We start from the raw sequence: 20,280 nt of genomic DNA on the forward strand, positions 1-20,280 counted from the left end.
TTCCCTTGTGTCCATCCCGGATCCGGAATGTTGGAAGGCGATGCAACAACGGCAACAAAAAAATAGATAAATCCTCCCCATCAGATGTATCGTATCAGCGAGTGACGGCCATATTGCAGCACGAGCAAATCGTTCGTACAGCCTCCCAGACAGACTTGGCACATTTGCAACACGAAAGTCAAGTCCTGGCACACGTGCCGGGGCCGGATTCGTGCTGTGATTCTTCTGCCCCGAAGGACACCGGATCGGGTCGAGATGTCGTTTCCAGCCGACGAACGAAGATAGTTGAACCCAGGGGAGACAGAGCGGGAGAAAAAAAAAACGAACCCCATAAAAGCATAAGTCACGATGCTTCGCCATCATTCTCATATGGTACAGTTTCCTTTCATCCCTTAATACCAACCCCAGAAAGGGGTGGGATCGTAAACCCCCTTCTACACGTGCGGGGAGGGGAGGGTGACTCGGTTGATGAAAATTAATGTAAACATTGTGCATCGTGAATGCAGCGTGACAGCTCTGAGGTTGGCAAAGTAATTCTACGTGTTTGTGTGTGTTGGTGCCAAGGCGTGAACGACACCATCATGACAGTGATGGGCAGTTTTGGGGTTAATATGCGATGGCAACCAACACGTTTTTCGGGTTGAGAAAACGAAATTGTACAGTATTAATAATCGAAACTCATCGTTGCACTGTTAAAAAGTGCACCTTTCAACAGGTTTTTTTTGCTACTTGAAGTTGTATCTATCGCACCCTGCAGTAGGTCCGTAAAGTAGGTCACCGCAAGCAGTAGAGTGGCCTATTTCGGTATCTCCCTCCCCAAAAAAACACCACACTTATGCTCCGTTGTTTTTGGGGTGGGGTGAATTGCATAGGAGAGCATATGTGTGGCTCAAAATAACTGCCCATCAAATCTCTCTCTTTCACGGTGCGTACTTGCCGTGTGTTGTCGGTTGGATTCGGTTCGTTTTCCTCATATCGGACAGAAGACGTTCAATTTCTGCCTCAGCCCCACCTCAAATATTGCTACATCTCATCCACCCGGTAGTACCGGTTTTTCTGGCACATGAGTCAACAACAACAAGGAGGAAAAAATCACGCCCCGAAAATAGTTGTTCCGGAGAAACAAGACTGATTACGGGTTTAGTAGAGTTTGTGATGAACCTGCGATGGATGTCACACCGAAGAGTAAAACCACTTGGATCAACAAAGTACTCACACCTTGGGGGAATTGATAGGAAAAACTCGTCTAGTGTATATTGAGTGGAAGACTTTTTGGCCAATTCGTTACAAACTGTAGCCAGCTTCCGACATCCTTTCGGCATCTTCAATTACGGTCGAAAGGTGACCTCGTGATATTTTGTTGTTGTTTTCCGTTCGGTTTGCTCTCTTGCTTACCCGACTTGTTTCGGACTTCTGTTTTTCTTCCGCAAGATCACACCGCCGTGTGTGTGTGTGTTTGTGTCTCATTCGTTCAAAAGCAAAATCCACCCAAAAACGAAAGGTTTCCCTTTCTCCCGAACGCATACGTGCACCGCTGTCAAGTTGATCGAGTTTCTTCACGCTGAATCACCAAAACCGAATCCCATACGCGCTCTTTCTCTTTGTAAAGTAGCCGCTCTCCACGCTGGAACCGTGCCACACACTGAACGGGTTGGAAACCTTCGGAAGCCAATGTCTGTTGAACGAAAGAAAAAAAAATGGTAGAAGGGGTAAGAGAAAGGGAAATTGGTTGTTTTTCACACGTGGTACGATCGGTCACGATGACGGCAAATGTGTGTGTGTGTTTTCTTCTTCTTCTTCTTCTCCCATCAAAAGGAAGGGGGGCTTTTCATCGCTAAAACAACCCCTGCGCTCACAGGTGAGCGCGAAGAAAAGCTCCATAACGGCTCAGTCTGCTTATTGGACGCAACCGGGGAAGAAGCGATCTCGGATATTCGGGCCCCCACACATTGCTGGTGGATCGTGACACGATTCCGTTTTGCGTTGCGTGTGCGTTGGTAAACCAAACAAAAAAATCTGCTCACAACAAGCTCCACCCGTTTTGTGTTTGTGCAGATCTGTGTTGCGTGAGCTGAGATGAGCCGTGAGTTGTGAGCCACAACTCGTGTCGTGTACAAAGTGAGCTAGTGAGTACGTTTAGTGTGATGCTTATTTTTAAGTTCGTTTCATTTTCTTTCGGTCATGTGAAAATAGAATTTCCCGTTTGTTTTTGCGCGTTATTACGGAGAGTGCTTTTTTCCAGATTTTAGTTGCATTTGCCGCGATTGGGCGAGTGTTGTCTTTGTTCCAAAATAAAAGCAACAAGTGAGTGTGCAGATAGCACTAGTGTGTGCGAGTGAGTGAGTGATTGAGTGTGCCAAAAATAAACAAACATCGTGTGGTGTGGATCGTTGCTCCAACGAAGCAGCGGCTGGGAAAATGGGGCCGCTTAGATTATCTATCTCCTCACTCACGGGTGCGTGTGTATGTGTACGTTTCTTTCACCCCACAAACCCCCCTTTTCCCTTTATGTACCCTCCATAATCACAGAGAGCTATGTGCGTGTGTGTATGTGAGTGGTTGGCTTGTAAATTCGTAAATAAAAGCCTTCCTCTTGATCCCCCTTCCTTCTCCTAACCTCATCCCCTTCCTTCCCTTCCATCCCCCAACGCATATGGTCAATGTAGGTCTGAGCAGGTTGCAACCTTCATTTTGTGCGTTTGCTTCTGGCCCACTTGGTGAAGAGTGTTGCCCGCGAATGCATCATGAGAGTAAACGCTTAACCGACAACAGGACGGTCCCTTATTTTACGAGACGACGTTTTAGTGTTTTTTTTTTTTGCTGGGGCTGCTGGTGCGTGCTTTGGCGCGTTGTTAAACATGTTTGCATATTTATGCACCTGAAACAAAACGGCGCATGCAAAACGTGTTCACTTGGTGTGAATGTGACTTTTGCCGTTTCTACTATCGGCTACCCCAAAAACGCGATTTTGCTAGCGATTGACGAGCAACAGCAATTTCGTACATTTCGTACAGTAGAGTTTAACGTTAAAACAAGCTCAAATAAAAATCCAATCAAACTTCTTCATCAGCACCATAATCATCATCGTGCTGCTTACTGCACCTTCATCAATCATTCAAAACACTGAAACAGGCCAAGAACGACTGCCTGTCGGATTCGCATTTTTTTTTTGCCATCGCGTGGCGTCTCAAAACTTTTGCAACCGATAAAAACGGCACGGGGAGAGGTCGAATTGGTGGAGGTTAAATCTTGAATTAAAAAAAAAAATCCGCTTTCCGAAGGGTGCAAATGGTTACAAGGAGAAAATCTTCCAATTTCATCTTGCACAACCATCCTGCTGGTGGAAAACTGACTCTTGAGCGATCTTGGACCAAGGCGGGACACACTTTTCCTTGAAACTTCCACAGCCTTTCACGTGGTGGCGATCCGCACTTGTCGATGCTCTCAAATGCCGATGCGACAACGACGACGAATCGGTACCGAACTGGTACCGGTCCATTGACAGTTTAGTGGCCGGAAAGTATGTGTGTGTGTACTAAAAATAGCAAACCGCAAAAACCCGTGTGGGACGGATAGCGATTTTTCCCGTCTGGAAGCATATACTTGGGCAGGCGAGAAGATAAATACAACCGAAATATGTCACTCGACGGGGTGGAAATTAAATGTTGAGCCAAGAAATGGCCGTTTTTCTGGCGTTCCTTCCCATGCGGAAACCGGCATGGGCGATGGGCGTATGGGCACCGTAACGCGGTGTGAAAGAAGATAGATGCGTAGGTGCGTTAGTGCTATCGTTGCAAAATTATTTGAGGTGGAAAAATTGGAAAATCAACCACAATCAACTGACCACCAGTCAATCGAACGTCGTGTGAAGCGGGTGTATGATTTCTAAGAATATTTTCACCCCAACTCAGATCGGTACTGAGCACGGTTCGGTTCGGTTTGGTTTTGCAGCGAAAGGATGGTAAACCCCTAAAATACTGTTCTCGGTGCAAGCAAGTGCATTGTGCAAGTTGGTGCAGTGGTGTATTAAAATGTGTTTCCTTTTGTAATCAATTATTAAATGTATTTTTTTGGCATTTATTTATCAAGCTACAGAATGTGTCAAGTGTAAGTGAATGAAGTTAAAAACGTTAAAAAAAAGGAAAAATATTATTGTCTAATTAAAAGTTTCACTATACTTTTCTGTGAAAAGTCATCGTGTAGTTGATATAAATCAGTGTAAAAATAGTGTTATTACATAAAGTTTTAGTAACTAAAATCACTTTTACGTCGTAGTGGAAAGTTGACCGAAATGCAACTGCAACGAATTTACTGTGTGCACTTTCATGCTTCCATTTTACGGTACGGAAGTTAAACCCATAAGCGTATACACCTACACGCGAAAATCCTTGAATCCTTGTCGTGGTTATAAGCTTCCACCTTCATCCAGTACCAATATTGGGTAAGTATTTGGTATTATAGCAGTAGTTGTAGTGGTAGGTGGTTTCGATACAAGTAAAACGCATTATGTATCATGATGTCACATTGATCTTTTGCTAGACGATTGTGCAGTTGGTGCAAGCTGAATGAAGATTTCTTCTCTTCACTTCTTATCCCTGGAAGCTACCATGTTATCCGACCACGAACCGGAAGCTCTTTGGGTTATAAAATGATATAAGCATGCAGCAGCTGACATGATGTAAAAAGGGTTTTTTTTTCCTTTTCTATGAGAAACACTGATGAAACTCAGTTCCTATAGGATCCATTACTTTTTACCACAAATTACTGGTCGATAAGCAATTAAGCATCAATGCTTAACCACAACCACAACTCATCCGTACGTAGTGTTCTTAGCAAAATGGTTGCCATTAATCGAACGGAAATGGATATGACGCAGTGGTAGAGTGATTTTCTCATGGAAAATACCTTTCCTAAACGCCCTCGAATACGTGGAAACTATATTTTCAAGTGAATATCCTGCCTGTGAACTATATTTACTTCAAGTGGATACGTTCACCCACAAGTTGATAGTACGAAATATTTCGTGCGTGATGAAATACCTCCACGGTTGGCCATCATTTCGTGTTCGAGTTGTTTCATTCAACAGTTTGTCCCCTTTTATATCGAATTTTCCAATTTAGCACGTACTATTGCCATATCGAACCATGATCTGCACTAACGCAGGTTCCCGTTTAATTGGTTTTAATTGTTACAAAATTCGGTTCCAGACTCAACACCGTGCGCTTACACATGCCTGTGAATGATTTTAGCAATATGTTTCAAAACATCGAAAATATAAACTTCAGCTTAAAAAACAGCTCGGGGTAGTTGCTTTTTTGAACTTGCCAGTAAAACTACCATCGCTGTAGTTGTTGCTGAGTGCTGTCCTTAATTCGCATAACTCGATCACGTACATCCTATGGCCGAGAGCGAAACGAAACAACCTTTACGGGTTGATGTATTTTCCAGTTTTCAATTTATCTTTCTCCAAGCCTATGTCACAGCACGAACTACTGGCGGGTGGTGTAAAATGTGCATCATGGTGGCCGTACTGCTGGAATGGAGTTGACCTGGTGCATTTTACGCAAAAGAAAATTGATGATGAATGGGAAATTCGGTAAGTTGATTAATGGGAGCACGGTAGAAAAAGATGCCCACTACGTAAAACGATCTCACTGGAGTGAGTTTGTTTACATGACAAAGTATGTTTTGCATTTTGAACATTGGCGGCTAAATATTGAAGAAAAAAAAGGTGTTCAAAAAAGACGAGCATTGCTAGAGAGACTTGGTAACCAGATGGATTACTCAATGTTTAAACCTGAAACTGTTCTTGTTACAGTTACATATTTCAATGAAGATAATTTAGAATCATCTCTTGCATACTACCAAAAACATTCAAAAGTGGTGTATTTCATTATTACGGTGGATTTCTGGATATCGATGGATGACTAATCTTCAATATCATCTAGTTTTCAGCCTCTTCCAGGAGTTCTCAGAAACATTCACTTCCATGAGTTATAAGACAAAAATAGGTCAAGCTCTGTATGTCTTCCAAAATCTTAGCATAGGTTGATTTTCTAAATTGCTGAGCTTGAAGCTAGAAGCTAACTTACTTATCATACTGCAGGAGTTTTCTAAACCGTCGGTCGTGCGCCGTCGTCTGCGACTCCATTATCCCGAGAGTTCTGACGTACTCATCAAAGCCATCATTCCATCTCTATTGGAGCCTATCATTCTCCTCTGTCATTGTTGATGAACTAAAAAGACTTCAATCAGGACTTCTTGTGACATGATGAACCTTCCGAAGCCTGGCGAGTCTAATTCGCTGTACGATAGTGAGCTCATCGTGTACATTCTGATCTTCTGATCATCTTCCTCACGAACGCCTGTAAGAGGGTATCGTCAGTGTTGGATAAAGTCCATGTCTCAGAGGTGTTTATGAGATATACTGGAGATATAAACAATCGTCCCGACAGCTGTTCGCCAGACTATAGAAAGACCAGTTGACAGTCGGAACAGGTGTCAAGGATATGAAGTCTAAATAATATTTATTCTATTTTTCAAGGTCAACAGTTACATTCTTAACATCAGAATCAATAATTAGAAATCTTCTTGATTAAGTTGAGCTAAACATATCGCTGGACAAATAGACACAAGAACATTCTCAACCATCACCTTGTATATTTATTGTCGACTATTCAATCTGTTGTCACTGACAACTTCTGGTTAGAACCAGAAAACCCGGTCCCAGAACCTTGATCATCTAAACACCGTTTACATCTCTATTACCGTATCACCTTTGTCGACACGACAGCGTTAAAATCAATCATGAATTATGTCGTACCAATGATCCATCGATTGATCCACTGAGCACATTTGCTGTGTAAGCACTCCGCTCCGCTACTCCACGCCTAGAATTGTATCGCAATGTATCATCAAAAACATGCGCGAGAACTGGTTTAAACAAACTCGCCTTCCTTCCATCAAGATCCCACCCAGTGATTGACATCCTGCCATCAGGTTTGATGCGAACTCAAGCTCGTACAGAAACATTCGTAGCGCAGAGCACTCTTTGGTCGCAATGCCGCCATACCGAGAACACTTACTGTTTTCAAACAAACCTGTACGAAACGGGAAACGATTGTCCATCATCGAGTCAAGTCGTGTGCTGCGGATGCGTATTGCCCCTTCCGTTTTGCGCTATACAACGGATCCAAGAAGAAACCCGTCCTAGCATTGGAGGGGAGGTCAAAAATAAACAACCGTACGCCTTCCAAATTCCCCATTGATGGATACCGTACGTCATTCAGTTGGAAGAAATGTCACAATTCGACAGCAGTGGTAAGCCAACGCAAAATAAACCACCGATCGGTACACATAACCAGGAACAGATGTTCGAGAACTCCTCCAACAAGAGGAGGTAGTGCGCGAAGTAGTAGTCCGTATCACAATTAAGCTTGGTACAGTATTTTCTGTAGTTTTTGATATCAACCGCTCGTACGATGTGTGATTGTTTCAGGCTTTCTTGTGAGTATGTGTTTTCGCCTCGCTCAACTTCACCCAAGGCCGTCCGGTGGTGCCGTTAAAGTGCGCTGTCATGTGGCAGGTCATTTTGTTTTTTTGCAACCAAACAACTAACATTTCTGCAGGCGTGGTTTTGCCAAAGTTATGGGCGCACTATCTGCTGGCCAGAATCTGTGCGCAAGCAAAGCGAAAATGCCGGAGGGTGAGATCTTACCTTCGGAGCGAAAATATTAAGCTTGTGTTTAAATTATAGTTGACCAAATTTAGCAAAGCAGCGGTACTGTTACGGTCGTTGCATGGTGAACAGAACAGTGAAAATCAGCTGAATTCAAGGCCAACGAGCACGATCCAATCGTTGGAGCCGTTCAAGATTGTGGTAAATTGGAAGTGACCAAATAGCACACGAATATCGCATGATCATTGATAGTTCCTTGTTGATCGTTGATTTGTGAAGCCGGTGACTTGTTTTGAAGAGTTTTATAGTTGGCGAATTGGATGTCATTGCCTTTTCATGATCAGCTCTTTCAAGGCTTGAATGTACAATAATTTGTGATTCTAAAACAGATGTGTCAGGCAAATCATTATTTCTTTCTACCGTAGAAGGCTAAAGGAATTTTAGAAATATTTTAAACTTATCCCTGAAAAACGATTTAGAAAGTGATCTTGGATAACAAAACATGAGCTGTTTAAATTATATCTTCAAATTCGATTTTCTGAAGAAAGAAAACGCGAAGAAGTATTCTCAGACGAATATTTATGTTAGGAAAAATTCTTTTAAAATTTCTTCATGCTATTTTTGGAGTAACTCACCTCTAGCTTATTACCCATCATCATGCAAACGAACCCACTGGTTACCCAAAAACACACGATAACCTGCACTTTCATAAATTCCAACGTAAATAAATACCTTTCAGCTTCAAAGTCAAAAGGTTTTGATAAACGACACGAAACCCAAAAAAGGACTACTTCAGTTTCTTAACATCGATGATAAGTGAATAATTTTCTGCAGCCTTTTCTATTTTTACTATTTTTGGATGATATACTCTTCACTCCCCGCAAAAACCGGGTATGAAGCACTGTTGGCAAATGGTGTGAGAATCGCTTGACAAAGCAAATTCAAAGAAAAGGTAAGCTCTATTGTGTGAGTTTTCTTACGGCATTGAAATTGTAGGAGTAATTCTTATGCGCTAGTAAAAATCGGTTCGATGAAAATCCAGCTCACACAGATTCTTAGCACAGAACTTTCCGAGTTGAGGGGGATTTTTTTTGTCTATTTTAAATGCTCAATTTATTGAACGGCACGGCAAAGTTAGACCATCTTTCAAATAACAGTTCATCGTTTCTCACTCCCGGTGCTTTGGTAAAAACTTTACCGTTGCTTGCCGATCGGGCTTAACTGAACAGCCCTTTTTCGCCTTCAAGTAGCCCCACAGGGCTACCCCAAAAAACCAAGGCAAAAGGTGTAACAAATCGTCACTGAATCCATCCTTCTTCACACCGATAAGGTGTGGAATGGTATTATCAAATAAAGAACAAGAAAAAAAGCACTTTTCACTTCACTCGGTAAGTGATAACCAAGGACACAGACATCTGTCTCCGCCGAACACTTTCCACTTCCCTTTGCAGCTATTTGTTTTCTTTGACTCCAAATAGAGCGATCCATTCGCCTGAACCGGCGGGCGGAGGAGTTTGGTGCGATTTATTAGCAAAAGGTAAACCCTACTGGCGCACTCCTTTGCAAAAGATATGGCCGATTGAACCTTGAACTCGACGTGATTCACGCAATGGCAAACCTTGAGAGTCATCATCAACATCGCCATGGTGAGTCCGGGCGTTAGGTTCAGCCCACACTTCGCATCCGAATCGATGGTGTGCTCTAAATCCTAATTGAGCTTTGCAGAGGTAATTAATTTATACTTTCGCAACAGCAAATTGAAACAAATAAATTGATAACAAGTAGAATTGAAATAAACCGACTGCAAGGCTGGAAGAGATCGAGACTGGACGATCCGTGCGGACTAACAGGACAGCACTGGGGAAAATGCTGGCTGGCGATTCTCAATTCGATCGAAGAATGAATTAATTTAAACTCGACACTCCAGCACCGTCAAGGATTCGTTTGCCGAGTGGTGCTTGAGCACCGTCCCGAAGCGTGATCTTGAATGTGAAAGAGAAAATTCAACCACAGCTCTTGGAATTGGACAGTGGCTAAATAAATGTAACAGAGAATGTTCCAGATCGAGATTTGAATTTCGTTCGAGGAAAAGTTTTAACAATTTCTCTCAATGTTTTATTTTGTATTCTATTTTAGATTTTTTGCCAAAATAAAAAAAATAATCTCACCGCTTATGGGTACACAGCGTTCGAACCATGTCCACATACCGTCGCGAATGACAGACAGTAGCACGTGTTTCTGTCGGGCGGTGAAATGAAACGTTCAAATACATGGCCCACCCCTTTAGACGAGCAGCAGAAAAGAAATAAAACGATGAGCTGTAGATATGAACAAAAAAACCGACAGAAGTAACATTTAAAAGAACAAACGCACACACAGAGACCAACCAAGGAGCTGCAAATTGGAAAAATGAACAATTATTTTCCCCCTTTCTCTTCTGCCCATACAACGTTGCACCAAAGTGGCCAAATCTTGAGAGGTGAAAATGTGTAGAGCAAACTTCCGAAAGAGATTCCACTACAGGGAGGTCTCTCGGAACCATTTGATTGTCACAGCTGACAGTCACAAAGGATAATGAGATGGCACAGATGAAAGCAGACCAATTTTCCCATCATCATCATCGTCATTATCATGACTGTTTTTGGTTCACTTTTTGCGCTTTTTATTTGCAACTCGAAGGGGATCCTTTTTGGCGTAATTTGTGGGTGGCATCCGTTAAATGTTTGTAAAAAAGGTGCTCAAAAAGCAAGATGCTTGAAAATTTTTCAGTTTTTTCTCGTTTCTTGTTATTAGCACAATCTATTTCCTGGATATCCGCAAACAGTACCGGGGACGAGTGCTTGACCTCCCTTAAATGTTTCCCCTTTCACTTAGTCCTGATAAATGTTGCCGACTGTCATCTTGTGGCATACGAGTGCTAATTGTTATTTTTGTCCATCAAAAACATTTCGAGCGTCAGCAAAACATTATCCCCATTGCTAAAGGGGCAAAAGCAGAAGAGTTTACTTAAGCCAAAAATATCGCACTTCACCCCCCTCTCGCACACTAACAACCAAAGACCACCCAACTGTCCACGGTTGGACAATCGTTCATAACAAGAGAAAGCATCGCACTGACAGCGTGGCAATGAGTCATATGGCGTGGTCCAACAATTCGGATTGATTCCATTCCCGGCTATCAACAAATGGTGCTTTTGCCCACGCCATATGCGTTCCGCTGCTCTGTTGACCTTCGCGGACACAATTCGCGGCTCCAAGCTCCAAAATGTCAACAAAACGGGCAAGCTTTTTTTGGGGGGAAGTTGACGTGTGCGATATGCGTCACGCTGCGCGTGAAGGCGCTTAGCCGAGATGAAGCCTTTTGCTGGAAAACGGATGACATCCGAACCCTACGGATGATGGTTGTAACTGGCCCAAACCGGTATTTCTGGAGGCAAAGTAAACACGGCGTTAGCTGCACCAACGCACTGTCCGGTTGCGAGCGTGAACAAACTGAAGCTGACAGCTGTCAGTGACATCATGGACGAATTTGCGCCATCATTGCGCCCTCCGACACCTTATCGATGGGATGGGGCGTCATGATGCGAAAAAACAATCGCCAAAGACGTCCCACAATATCTTTCCATGAATGAACGTAAGTGAGCGTTACCGGGTTCCGCGCCTCGGAGTACTTTTGGACGATGACCAGTAGTAGTAGCATCACCTGCACGGTTCACCTTCACCTTCGATGAGGGAAGTGTAAAACGGCCATACACCCAGGGAGCGGGTTGGGCCTGGGTTTGGAACTCAAACCCTGTTGAAACGGAATGGTTCGATCGAGATGTGTAAACAAACGCGCGTATTGCGTGAGTTCCGGTCTATCACCTCCCGTGAGCCGATAGCGTTGGTCGAGTGAGTTTGCATAAATGAACGTAAGTTTTACTTTTTTCCTTCTTCCCGTTACCATTTGTTTACCAACCACGACCACTACTAGGGTACTAGCTTGTTGGAATTGATTTTTAGGTATTGATGCGAGAGATCGTTGTCAACAAAACAACAAAAAAACAAACCATTAAAATGCTGTGCAAATTGGCGCGAATGAAGTGGATATTGGTTGTACACTCCACTCCACATGGTCATCCTCAAATCTGGAAGGGCGAAAGTGTCCGTGGGCAATCGTTTGCAATGGGGGAGGCAACAACAAAAAAAAAACGATCGGAAATTGTTGTTGATCGTTCCGCACCCAGGAAAAAAAAATAAATAGACAAGTTTATTTATAAATATGAACGGAGGATGTCACGAAGGATTTACCCACGAACGTTGAACCGATGACAAGTTGTGCGTCTATGTGCGGACGAGCGAATCTTCCCGTCCAGAAGGAAACGTAATCTTGGTCTGGAAAATCTGTGCTCCCAATTTCCCGGTTTACCCACTCGAGACCGGATCGGTATGACGACATTGCGCTTAATGACCGGATGGAAGATGGTAAAGATTTTGCGTTACTTTTTTTTTGCAATTAGCTTCCGATTGGGTGTTTGTGACTTTCTCGAAAAGAAAATCTTACAAAAAATTACTTAGTCCAGCTAATGCAAGATTTATATCTTCAACCTTACCCAGTATGGTGCAACCGTGTATGATGAATGCTACCGTGGTTATGTGTAATCCATTGAAACTGTAGTATTTTGTGGGGCGTGAGAAAGTTTGTTCGTCCGAAGCACTTCAGGCGTGATCAGGCGAACAGCGCAACACAGCCAGTGTACTCTGATTTATGGTTTACGTGCGTAGCATTTTATTTTGCTTGTCACAAGCTGCACAACGTACGTTTAAATACGGTCGTGCGGGTGGCGATCAAATGACAAATTTCCATTTACAGAGCGAGGGCGCTGGATCACGTTTCCAGAGGTCGTGTATTTCGCAAAACTCCCGGGAGAGAGAGATGGCAAGGTAACCTAGTTTTTTTTGGATTTTGGACTTTTGTTTTTTTTCTACTTTATCTTGCCTGGTAGTTGTAACGAGTTCGGATGACGTTAGGGTGCGCATTTAGTGACTTTTCGATTAAGCCATTGCCAAGAGTCCTGGTGTTCGATAAGTGAGTAAGTTTTAATGCATTTCTTCAAACTGGTTGTGTCATTCCAAGTAGAAGAAGGAACTTTATACGGAAATCTATTTTTATAGTAAAAAAAAAATGATCTTGAACTCAAAACATCGGTATCTGCTGATAATTTTATTCTAAATCCTTATGCCAATTCTTCTAGGAATTGACATCTTCAATGTTAGACTTCACTCAAAGCAATATACACAAGCTCTTCTGTATTACTAGTAATTATATTATTTCTTGGTAACTTGAGTAAAAATAGCAAATACTGACTCCAAGAAATGGATCTTCTAGGTGATCTTCTGTTGATTTTGAGTGAGTTTTTTGTATCAAATATTACAGTTTGGAAGCTTCAATTTCTTTGCTCTAATTCGGAAGATCAAGTTCGGTTTATATTTATCCAGATGGGATCGAGTTCGGAAAACCACGTCCTAAGGTATCTTAAGAGAGATTCTTGAGATTATTTTTTTAAATACGAGCATCATGGTTACATCTTATCGAACATTGCCTCTTACAAATGCTTACATAATTGTACCAATGTTTCCCAATGTTATTAAAGCGAAGACATTTTTTTTGTCGTACACATTTCGTTCCTTCTGCTAGTGGAAGAATCCCAACAAGTAAGAATTGCCAAGAATTAGCTTACTTTTTTCCACCAAAAATCTTGCCCCCTGGGCAGTGATTGGAATTCTCAATGCCTTCCGAATAGAAAAAAAAAATTGGAAAGAAAAACAAAATACAACCACAAATTTATTCACAGTTTATTTAACTTTTGCTGAGATTCGCCAACGTCGCCGCCACAAATCAATCGTTCCCTTGTCCTTCGTGGCTTGTCCTCTACCTTACCGGTTCGTGACCCGTTCGTCTTCATTCTCGTTCAACTTCGAGTTTTGCCTCCGGGTTGAAGAAGGTTGCATTTGTGGGTTTTTGGGGGGGGTGTGGGGATGAATTTGATGAAAAGTTACATTTTCACACTTTTTCCCTGCCGTTGGACGGGAATGATGGCATTGCCCGGTGGCTTGTGGGAAGGATACGTGACGTTTCGGAGGTTGGTTTGGTTACTGCCGCCAGCACTGACTTCGTTCGCACTTCATTAGTCAAAAGGGAAGGTTACCCGAGCGACCGTTGTAAAAAATTTCTTATGAAAAGAAAGAAGCACTACGACCGTCTGGTCGTGGTCGGATGAAGGACTTTGAAGTGTTTGAGTTATTGCACCATTGGAAACGATACTGATGTTGCGCCATATGGGCAAAGTTGGCCTTCACGGCGTAACGCCACCAGACGGAAACCAGTGATCACGGGGAAAACCTGGAATGTTCCAGCTTTTCCTATTGATTTCATTTTATTGTTAGTAATCTTTCTCTTGTGGCCGGGAGGGTGGTGTACAAAATTATTTCAAACTTCTGCTCGGTAAGCTTTAACATCACGACGCGACCGTTAAATTGATCTTAAAGAAAGTCTTACGAAAACCGCTAGGTGGTGTTTAAATTTCTCTCCGTTATCGTTACAAATTAACGGCAAACACTTGCCACGCCACGCATTTCGCAATCAAAATCAATGAGTCATGAAGTTAAATTAAACCAATCGCTTTGAAGTGCCTAAATGGGTATGGAAATTCCACTCCACACAAGCAGGTAGTTGAGGCTTAAAATAACCGCACCGCACAGTATCCTCCGGTCCGAGCTGGGGCGCGCATATCATCATCATCGATGCGAAGCAACAAAAAATAATTCCACCCCCAATCTCCACACTAACCTTGTGCAGAAGTGCAAAAGCTGCAAATCTTTGCGTAAATAAACAAATTAGCATCTAATTGACTCGCGCCCGTTTCGCTGGAGCATGAAATATACGTATGCTCCCGGCAACAGCTGCCCAGGGTTTTTGGGCAAACCCGACTACGGCGCACTTCATTTTTCCTACGACCCGGCTGTCAATCCTTTGATGAAAAGCAGATGCAGTGTGGCGAATAGCGGTAAGCGAAACCGTCCGGTAACCGTCAGCCCTCGACGGGGTGTCTTATGCTTTTTTTTGCTTGCTGCGGTTCATGTCAGTGATGGAACGGAAATGGTGATGAGCACGCCATACTTGAGCATTATTTATCAATGGTTGGGCATTGTGAGCCAGAGTTCGGACGCGTCATCAGATGGGCAAGATTGAGCGGCAGATAAACAATCTTCCCTTTTAGAAAACGTGCGCCAGATCGGCCGATCCGTCTGCGTCAGGAACGTTTGACTCCGAACTCTATTCCATGGGAGTCATTGCTTTCGAAGTACCCAATTAGTTAACCGTCTAGCGTCCGGTGATGTAAGGAAAGTGGCGAGGGCATGGAGTTCAAGGTTTAAGGGCATTTTTGCGTCAGAAAGTATGCCCTAAAAATAACTTTATCATTAATTGTAAACAGTCGTAACGTGGTGTATATAAAAATGAGAAGATTACTATTTCCCCTTTTTGCGAATCGAATTGATCTTTCTCGTCTAGTGTTGATCTTGTCCACAGTTAATTGCTAAGCGAAATAAAACGTCTTCAAAATTATGAAAAGCTCTTCGTTACTAATTAAACTTTAATAATTTTATTTACATATTTCATTTTAAAGTTTAATGAAGAGTTTTTTATTCTCATAACAATGGCCAAGCCTTAAATCATTTCAAGGAGTGCTCTTAAGCCAAGAACTCTTACTTTACTTAAGAAAACATTTCGACTATTGCTTCAATAAACATTAAAATTAAGTGTGTCAATAGCATGATTTAAACCAGGTAATTAACACCAATCAATATTATCATGCAAAGTGAAAATAAACAATTGGTTTCTACTTTTTTTCCCCGATGTGACAAATCTTGTTTTAGTTCTACACTTGATTAACGAGAATAAATACCAAAAAAGCGGGTGAAAAAGTCGTTCGCTGTGTGTGAGATGGGATAGACTTGTTGATTTTATATGTTGACATCTCATGTTTAATTAATTCTTTCAATCTTTTCACAACGTTATCACGTTAAAAGCAAAGCACAAAAACTCCTTAAAACGACTTTGGTGGTAGAAGATTTGCATTGATAAAGCTTCAGCTCACCGTCGTCGCCGTGAGGATCGCCAAATATCACCGGAGTATTATTTTCGATTTTCCCCCGCCATTATGGTATTATTTTAAATGATATGCATGGTATGCAGAAACATACCTACCCGGCGATATAATTATATTGACAAAAACCTACCGCAAAAAAAACGATACACGTGCCTTCAGCGTGCGCATCAATTGGAGGTGTTTTTTTTTTTTTGTTCGCAAAGTCGTAAAAGATCGACGAAAAGGAAAACCGAATAATAATGCACCTTTTACAAACAATTTATTCATCACATTCAAGTCCATCATACCATCCGGACCGGTTTCTGTTACCATCCTTTCCCCCAAGTACAGCCGCCATACTGTCCAACCAAAGCGAGGATCGTTATGTTCAACGCACGATACTCCTGTCATTGATGATGCTTTTGCGGATTGCGAGACGTGAGTCATCGCTGCGGGATCGGATTCCCTTGCGAATCATGTGACCCAACTTAATGATTCGTATCGTGCTGCGTTCCCATTCCCGGGCCCCCCCCGAAACGAGTCATGTGACTCAAGGCCCGTGTGTCTACCAGCGTCATTCGTGTTCCGAAACCCATCCTTCCGTCGTCGAAGGGGGCGCGTCTTTTCCCATTGCCAAAAACCGGGCGAATGATGGTAGAATCGTTGCCGAAATGTTGTTCGCCGTTGACCCCTTAACCGTAAAACCTGCTTGGAAAGGGAACGTTTGAACGAAACCTGTTCTGCCAAGCGAATCCAAATGTTCTCCCCCATCGGGAAGTGGGGAGTTTTTGGGAGCGGAATCGGAGTGGTATGGTAAGATCAACCAGAAGTCACATGACTCGATCTAAGGAGATAGGCTTAACGGGTATGTGTTTTAGCTGTGGCAAGGGTTCACATTCCGGTTGATCTTTTTCTTAGCATGAAAGTTCTTTCCTTCGTTTACGATCACTGACCGAAAAGTTTGCTTTGTGAGCTAATTAGAGTTTGACGCGATTTATAAAACACACACCTCTGAACTACACAAGGAATCAACTCCATTGCCTACTGTTTTTTGTTTTGAAAATTCCTCTTCTTACAGCATGAGTCATTAAGCCGGATCAATTGATCGGTCGCCATTTATTTGGTCGCGAGTAAAGTGCGTCAATCGATCTTGAAGTTCCAAAAATCGAAGAACCTGTTCTGCTTGCCATACTTTGCAAAACTTCTTCCTGATCACACCTTTACCTAATTCGTTCGTCCACAGCATAAGGAATGTCATCACTTCAAGGGTCAAATGCGCATGTTTTAATGTTGTTCTTTATTTTTCGAGTAGTAACTGCGCAGTTTCTCTTTGTTTCTGAAATGCTTTAGAGAAATATTTTAACACATTACCTATTCCATTTCTTGCTATTTTTGAAATGATTTTATAAGACACGTTTCATTTAATTAAGCTACAAAAGAAAAAAACGCAACCGTCTGATCCATCTACTATTAAGCCACATTCGTTCAAAGGCAATTTATGTTTCTTTCTTCCGGCATTCGGGGCTTTGCACTGCAATAGCGGAAATCAATTTCACCCAATCAATGTACCGCACGATTAATCAAGGGCATCACTTCAAACAAACTTCACCCGACTACCGGTGCCGACATTTATTCCGTTTCTTTCGAACGGCGGTTTCTCGGTACCCGGTTTTCCCACCGTTTGCGGTTTTCCGAAAAGGGGGAAAACTGCACATTTTGCAAAGTGGAATCAAAAGCATCCAACAAACAGAGGGGGGAAAAATGGTTGAGAAAAGTGAAGTGGATTTGGTGTGCCGCAGAGTCGATGGGGAGAAGCAGATGAAACCTAAACGGATTGCATCAATTTCACACCATCTCATCACCATGGGGTGTTGTATTCTGTTTCATTTCCTCTTTTTAAATTATAGGTGTACCAAATTCTTTGTTTCACTTAAAAAAACCTTTTTTTGTACCAATAGAATATAAGCAAATAAAGTAGCTTTATTTTCAATAAAATATCTTTCAAATACATTCCCTTCTATCGTGCAGTATGCAATTAGTTGTCCTATTGCATTATGTATACCATGAAGCGACCTACGCAAATGGCCATTTTCCTTCACAAAAAACAAACAAAGTACATACACTGCAGCCGAACCCATTAGCGTCGTCTTAGACATCGTTAAGCAACCGCTTATTGCAGCGGAAAGTCGTTTCATCGTCTTATCATGCTGATCACAATTTATGCACCCATCAATATTGATTAATACAATCATGTGCTACGCACCAACCATCCCCCCGTGTTTGCACTGAATCCGCTTCCAAATGGTTGGGTTTTATAATCATCCGTAGGAAGCAACTTTCCCACCGCCCGGAAAAAGCGGAACTCCAACAGTCACCCCCTCGGAGAACAACAATGGAAGTACATTGTAGAACTGTTGTAGCGGAAAAATCCTCCGTTTCATTAGTGTGGCCATTATCACGGGGCAGTCATGCAATCTGTATTTTTTGCGTCATCCCAAACAATTTTATAAAGAAACGCACATTTAGCCGATAAAATGGATCCGTTTTGTTTTTCCTATGACTTGGTTATGAATTTAGCGACATTATCAAACACTTTTGAGCGGCCCAAGGAAAAACTCGTCTTAATTTATATAATTTTAGATCGATTAGGTAAATATTATGCGAATGAATTACGCTGCTGATTGAAACTTCATCTTGTACCGGGAAGCTGTACAACCATTTTGTTATTTAATAATCTCTCTCGCTCTCTCTCTCTCTTTGTTTGTTTTATAACCGAGAAATGTAATGCTTTCGTGTAAATTGTTTAATAATTTCAATAAGGAACTTTTCGCTTGTGTTTCGATGTAATCTATTACTGATGTAAGCTGTTAGGACTGATAACATTAAAATTTCCATAAATACCTTCCAGACATTCGCTACAAAGCATCCAATCTAAATTCTCTTTCCACACACTGTTTGTTTGCAATTGTTCTATTTTCTAGCCGCAAAATATTTGAAACAGAAACAGCACTATTGCTATTCTTAGCTACGATGGCGATCAAGCCTTTGGGGTAAATTATGCACCGTTTACGCTACTGTGCGTACGGAGCAAACAAACGCATCGCCCACATGCAATCAAACATGAGCCACTAAACAGCTTAAACTTGGACAAGGAATTTCGCCTCAGTCTCAATCCCAGTCCGAGCTGACGTAGATAAGGGATCGGTGTACGAAAGTTTCTCACAAACCAATTACCCAGGCCCCAACTTCGAATTCCATTGCAACTTCTAACGCAACCAATCGGTTCCTTCAGGGAGTCGCATGTGCTTCTAAACACTCCGTCTGACCACCCCATTCTCTCCATTTCATTGAAACTAAATCTAAACTATATGTAGTGCAAATCGTTCCTTACAGCCGTCTCCGTGTATCCCGGGGTGCGAAAATAAAAAAAAACCGAATCATGGCGACGTGTTCGGGTTCGGTAGCGACAGACACCAGCGCGGTACGGCCAAACATCGTATCATCGTGTACACGTGTAGCAGCACGGTAGTTCCCAACCCTCCTAACCGATTCTAAGCACCGACGCTTGGCCGTAGCTGGAATCCGCCCCGGAGAAAATTGGCCCTCCACCATTTGCAAACTATGCCAATCGGGATATGGGACGCATGTATGCACGCACGTCCAATGGGGTGAGCATTGATTTCCCGACCCGATAGTGTAGAAACATGATAAAAATACACTCGCAAACAATCATTCCGCATTGCCCACCAGTGGCGATAATGTCGGGTGATTACAAGGGAAATGTGTTCCAACCGTTGTGTTGAAGAAACAAAGGCAAAAAGCTTCAGGTTTTGTGGAGAATTTGTTTCTACGTACGTATCGTTTTGAAACACGTGCTTACAAAACGAGGCTAACAACGCGGAGGAGTAGGTGGAAAGGAGGGGAAGATGAGGGGAAGGGTGTGAGAATCCGGGTACTACGATCTTTCATTTAATCCTTACAAGCGCACGGCTTCACTTTGGAACGCGTGTCGCACGTACTTTGTACTGCCTTCTCGTGATGGTGATGAAGAACAGCGGAAGGATATGTGTTTCTATTTTTAAAATTTAAATAATTCATTACTGTATGAGATAAGATTGATTTAAACATTCTTTATCAGGTCATTATTCTAAAAATAAAATATTCATTTCATTTTAAGTTTGTCATAAATTGTGCACAAAATTCTTTTCCAATACAGAGTGTTGTTCCCATCATCTTCTGGCATACCAAATTTATTTAATGAACAATATTTAATTACACTTGCAAACTGCTTTAAATTACAAACATCCCACAAAATCACTTTCCCATCCTCATCCTTCTTACACCCCTTCAAACCAGGGCGATACAGTTGTTTGTTGCTGGCTTGCTCAATTAAGGTCATTTGTTGTCAGCTCTGTCTACTCCCCGGATGCCGGTGGTTTTGTTACACTTCTGAGGCCAACAGTGGTTTGCTTTA

The 20,280-nt window shown here is 42.3% G+C and overlaps 1 long non-coding RNA gene across 1 annotated transcript in view; it reads left to right on the forward strand.

Moving 5' to 3' along the window:
* Positions 1 to 464: 464 nt before the first annotated feature.
* The window catches only part of LOC125765213 (uncharacterized), a 60,896-nt gene continuing 41,080 nt past the window's right edge, over positions 465 to 20,280 (forward strand). The window contains exon 1 of the long non-coding RNA XR_007418526.1: positions 465 to 4,441. This is a non-coding gene — a long non-coding RNA (uncharacterized LOC125765213). The remainder of the gene's footprint in view (positions 4,442 to 20,280) is intronic.

The sequence above is a fragment of the Anopheles funestus genome, chromosome 2RL (assembly GCF_943734845.2).
Source record: "Anopheles funestus chromosome 2RL, idAnoFuneDA-416_04, whole genome shotgun sequence".
Lineage (NCBI taxonomy): Eukaryota > Metazoa > Arthropoda > Insecta > Diptera > Culicidae > Anopheles > Anopheles funestus.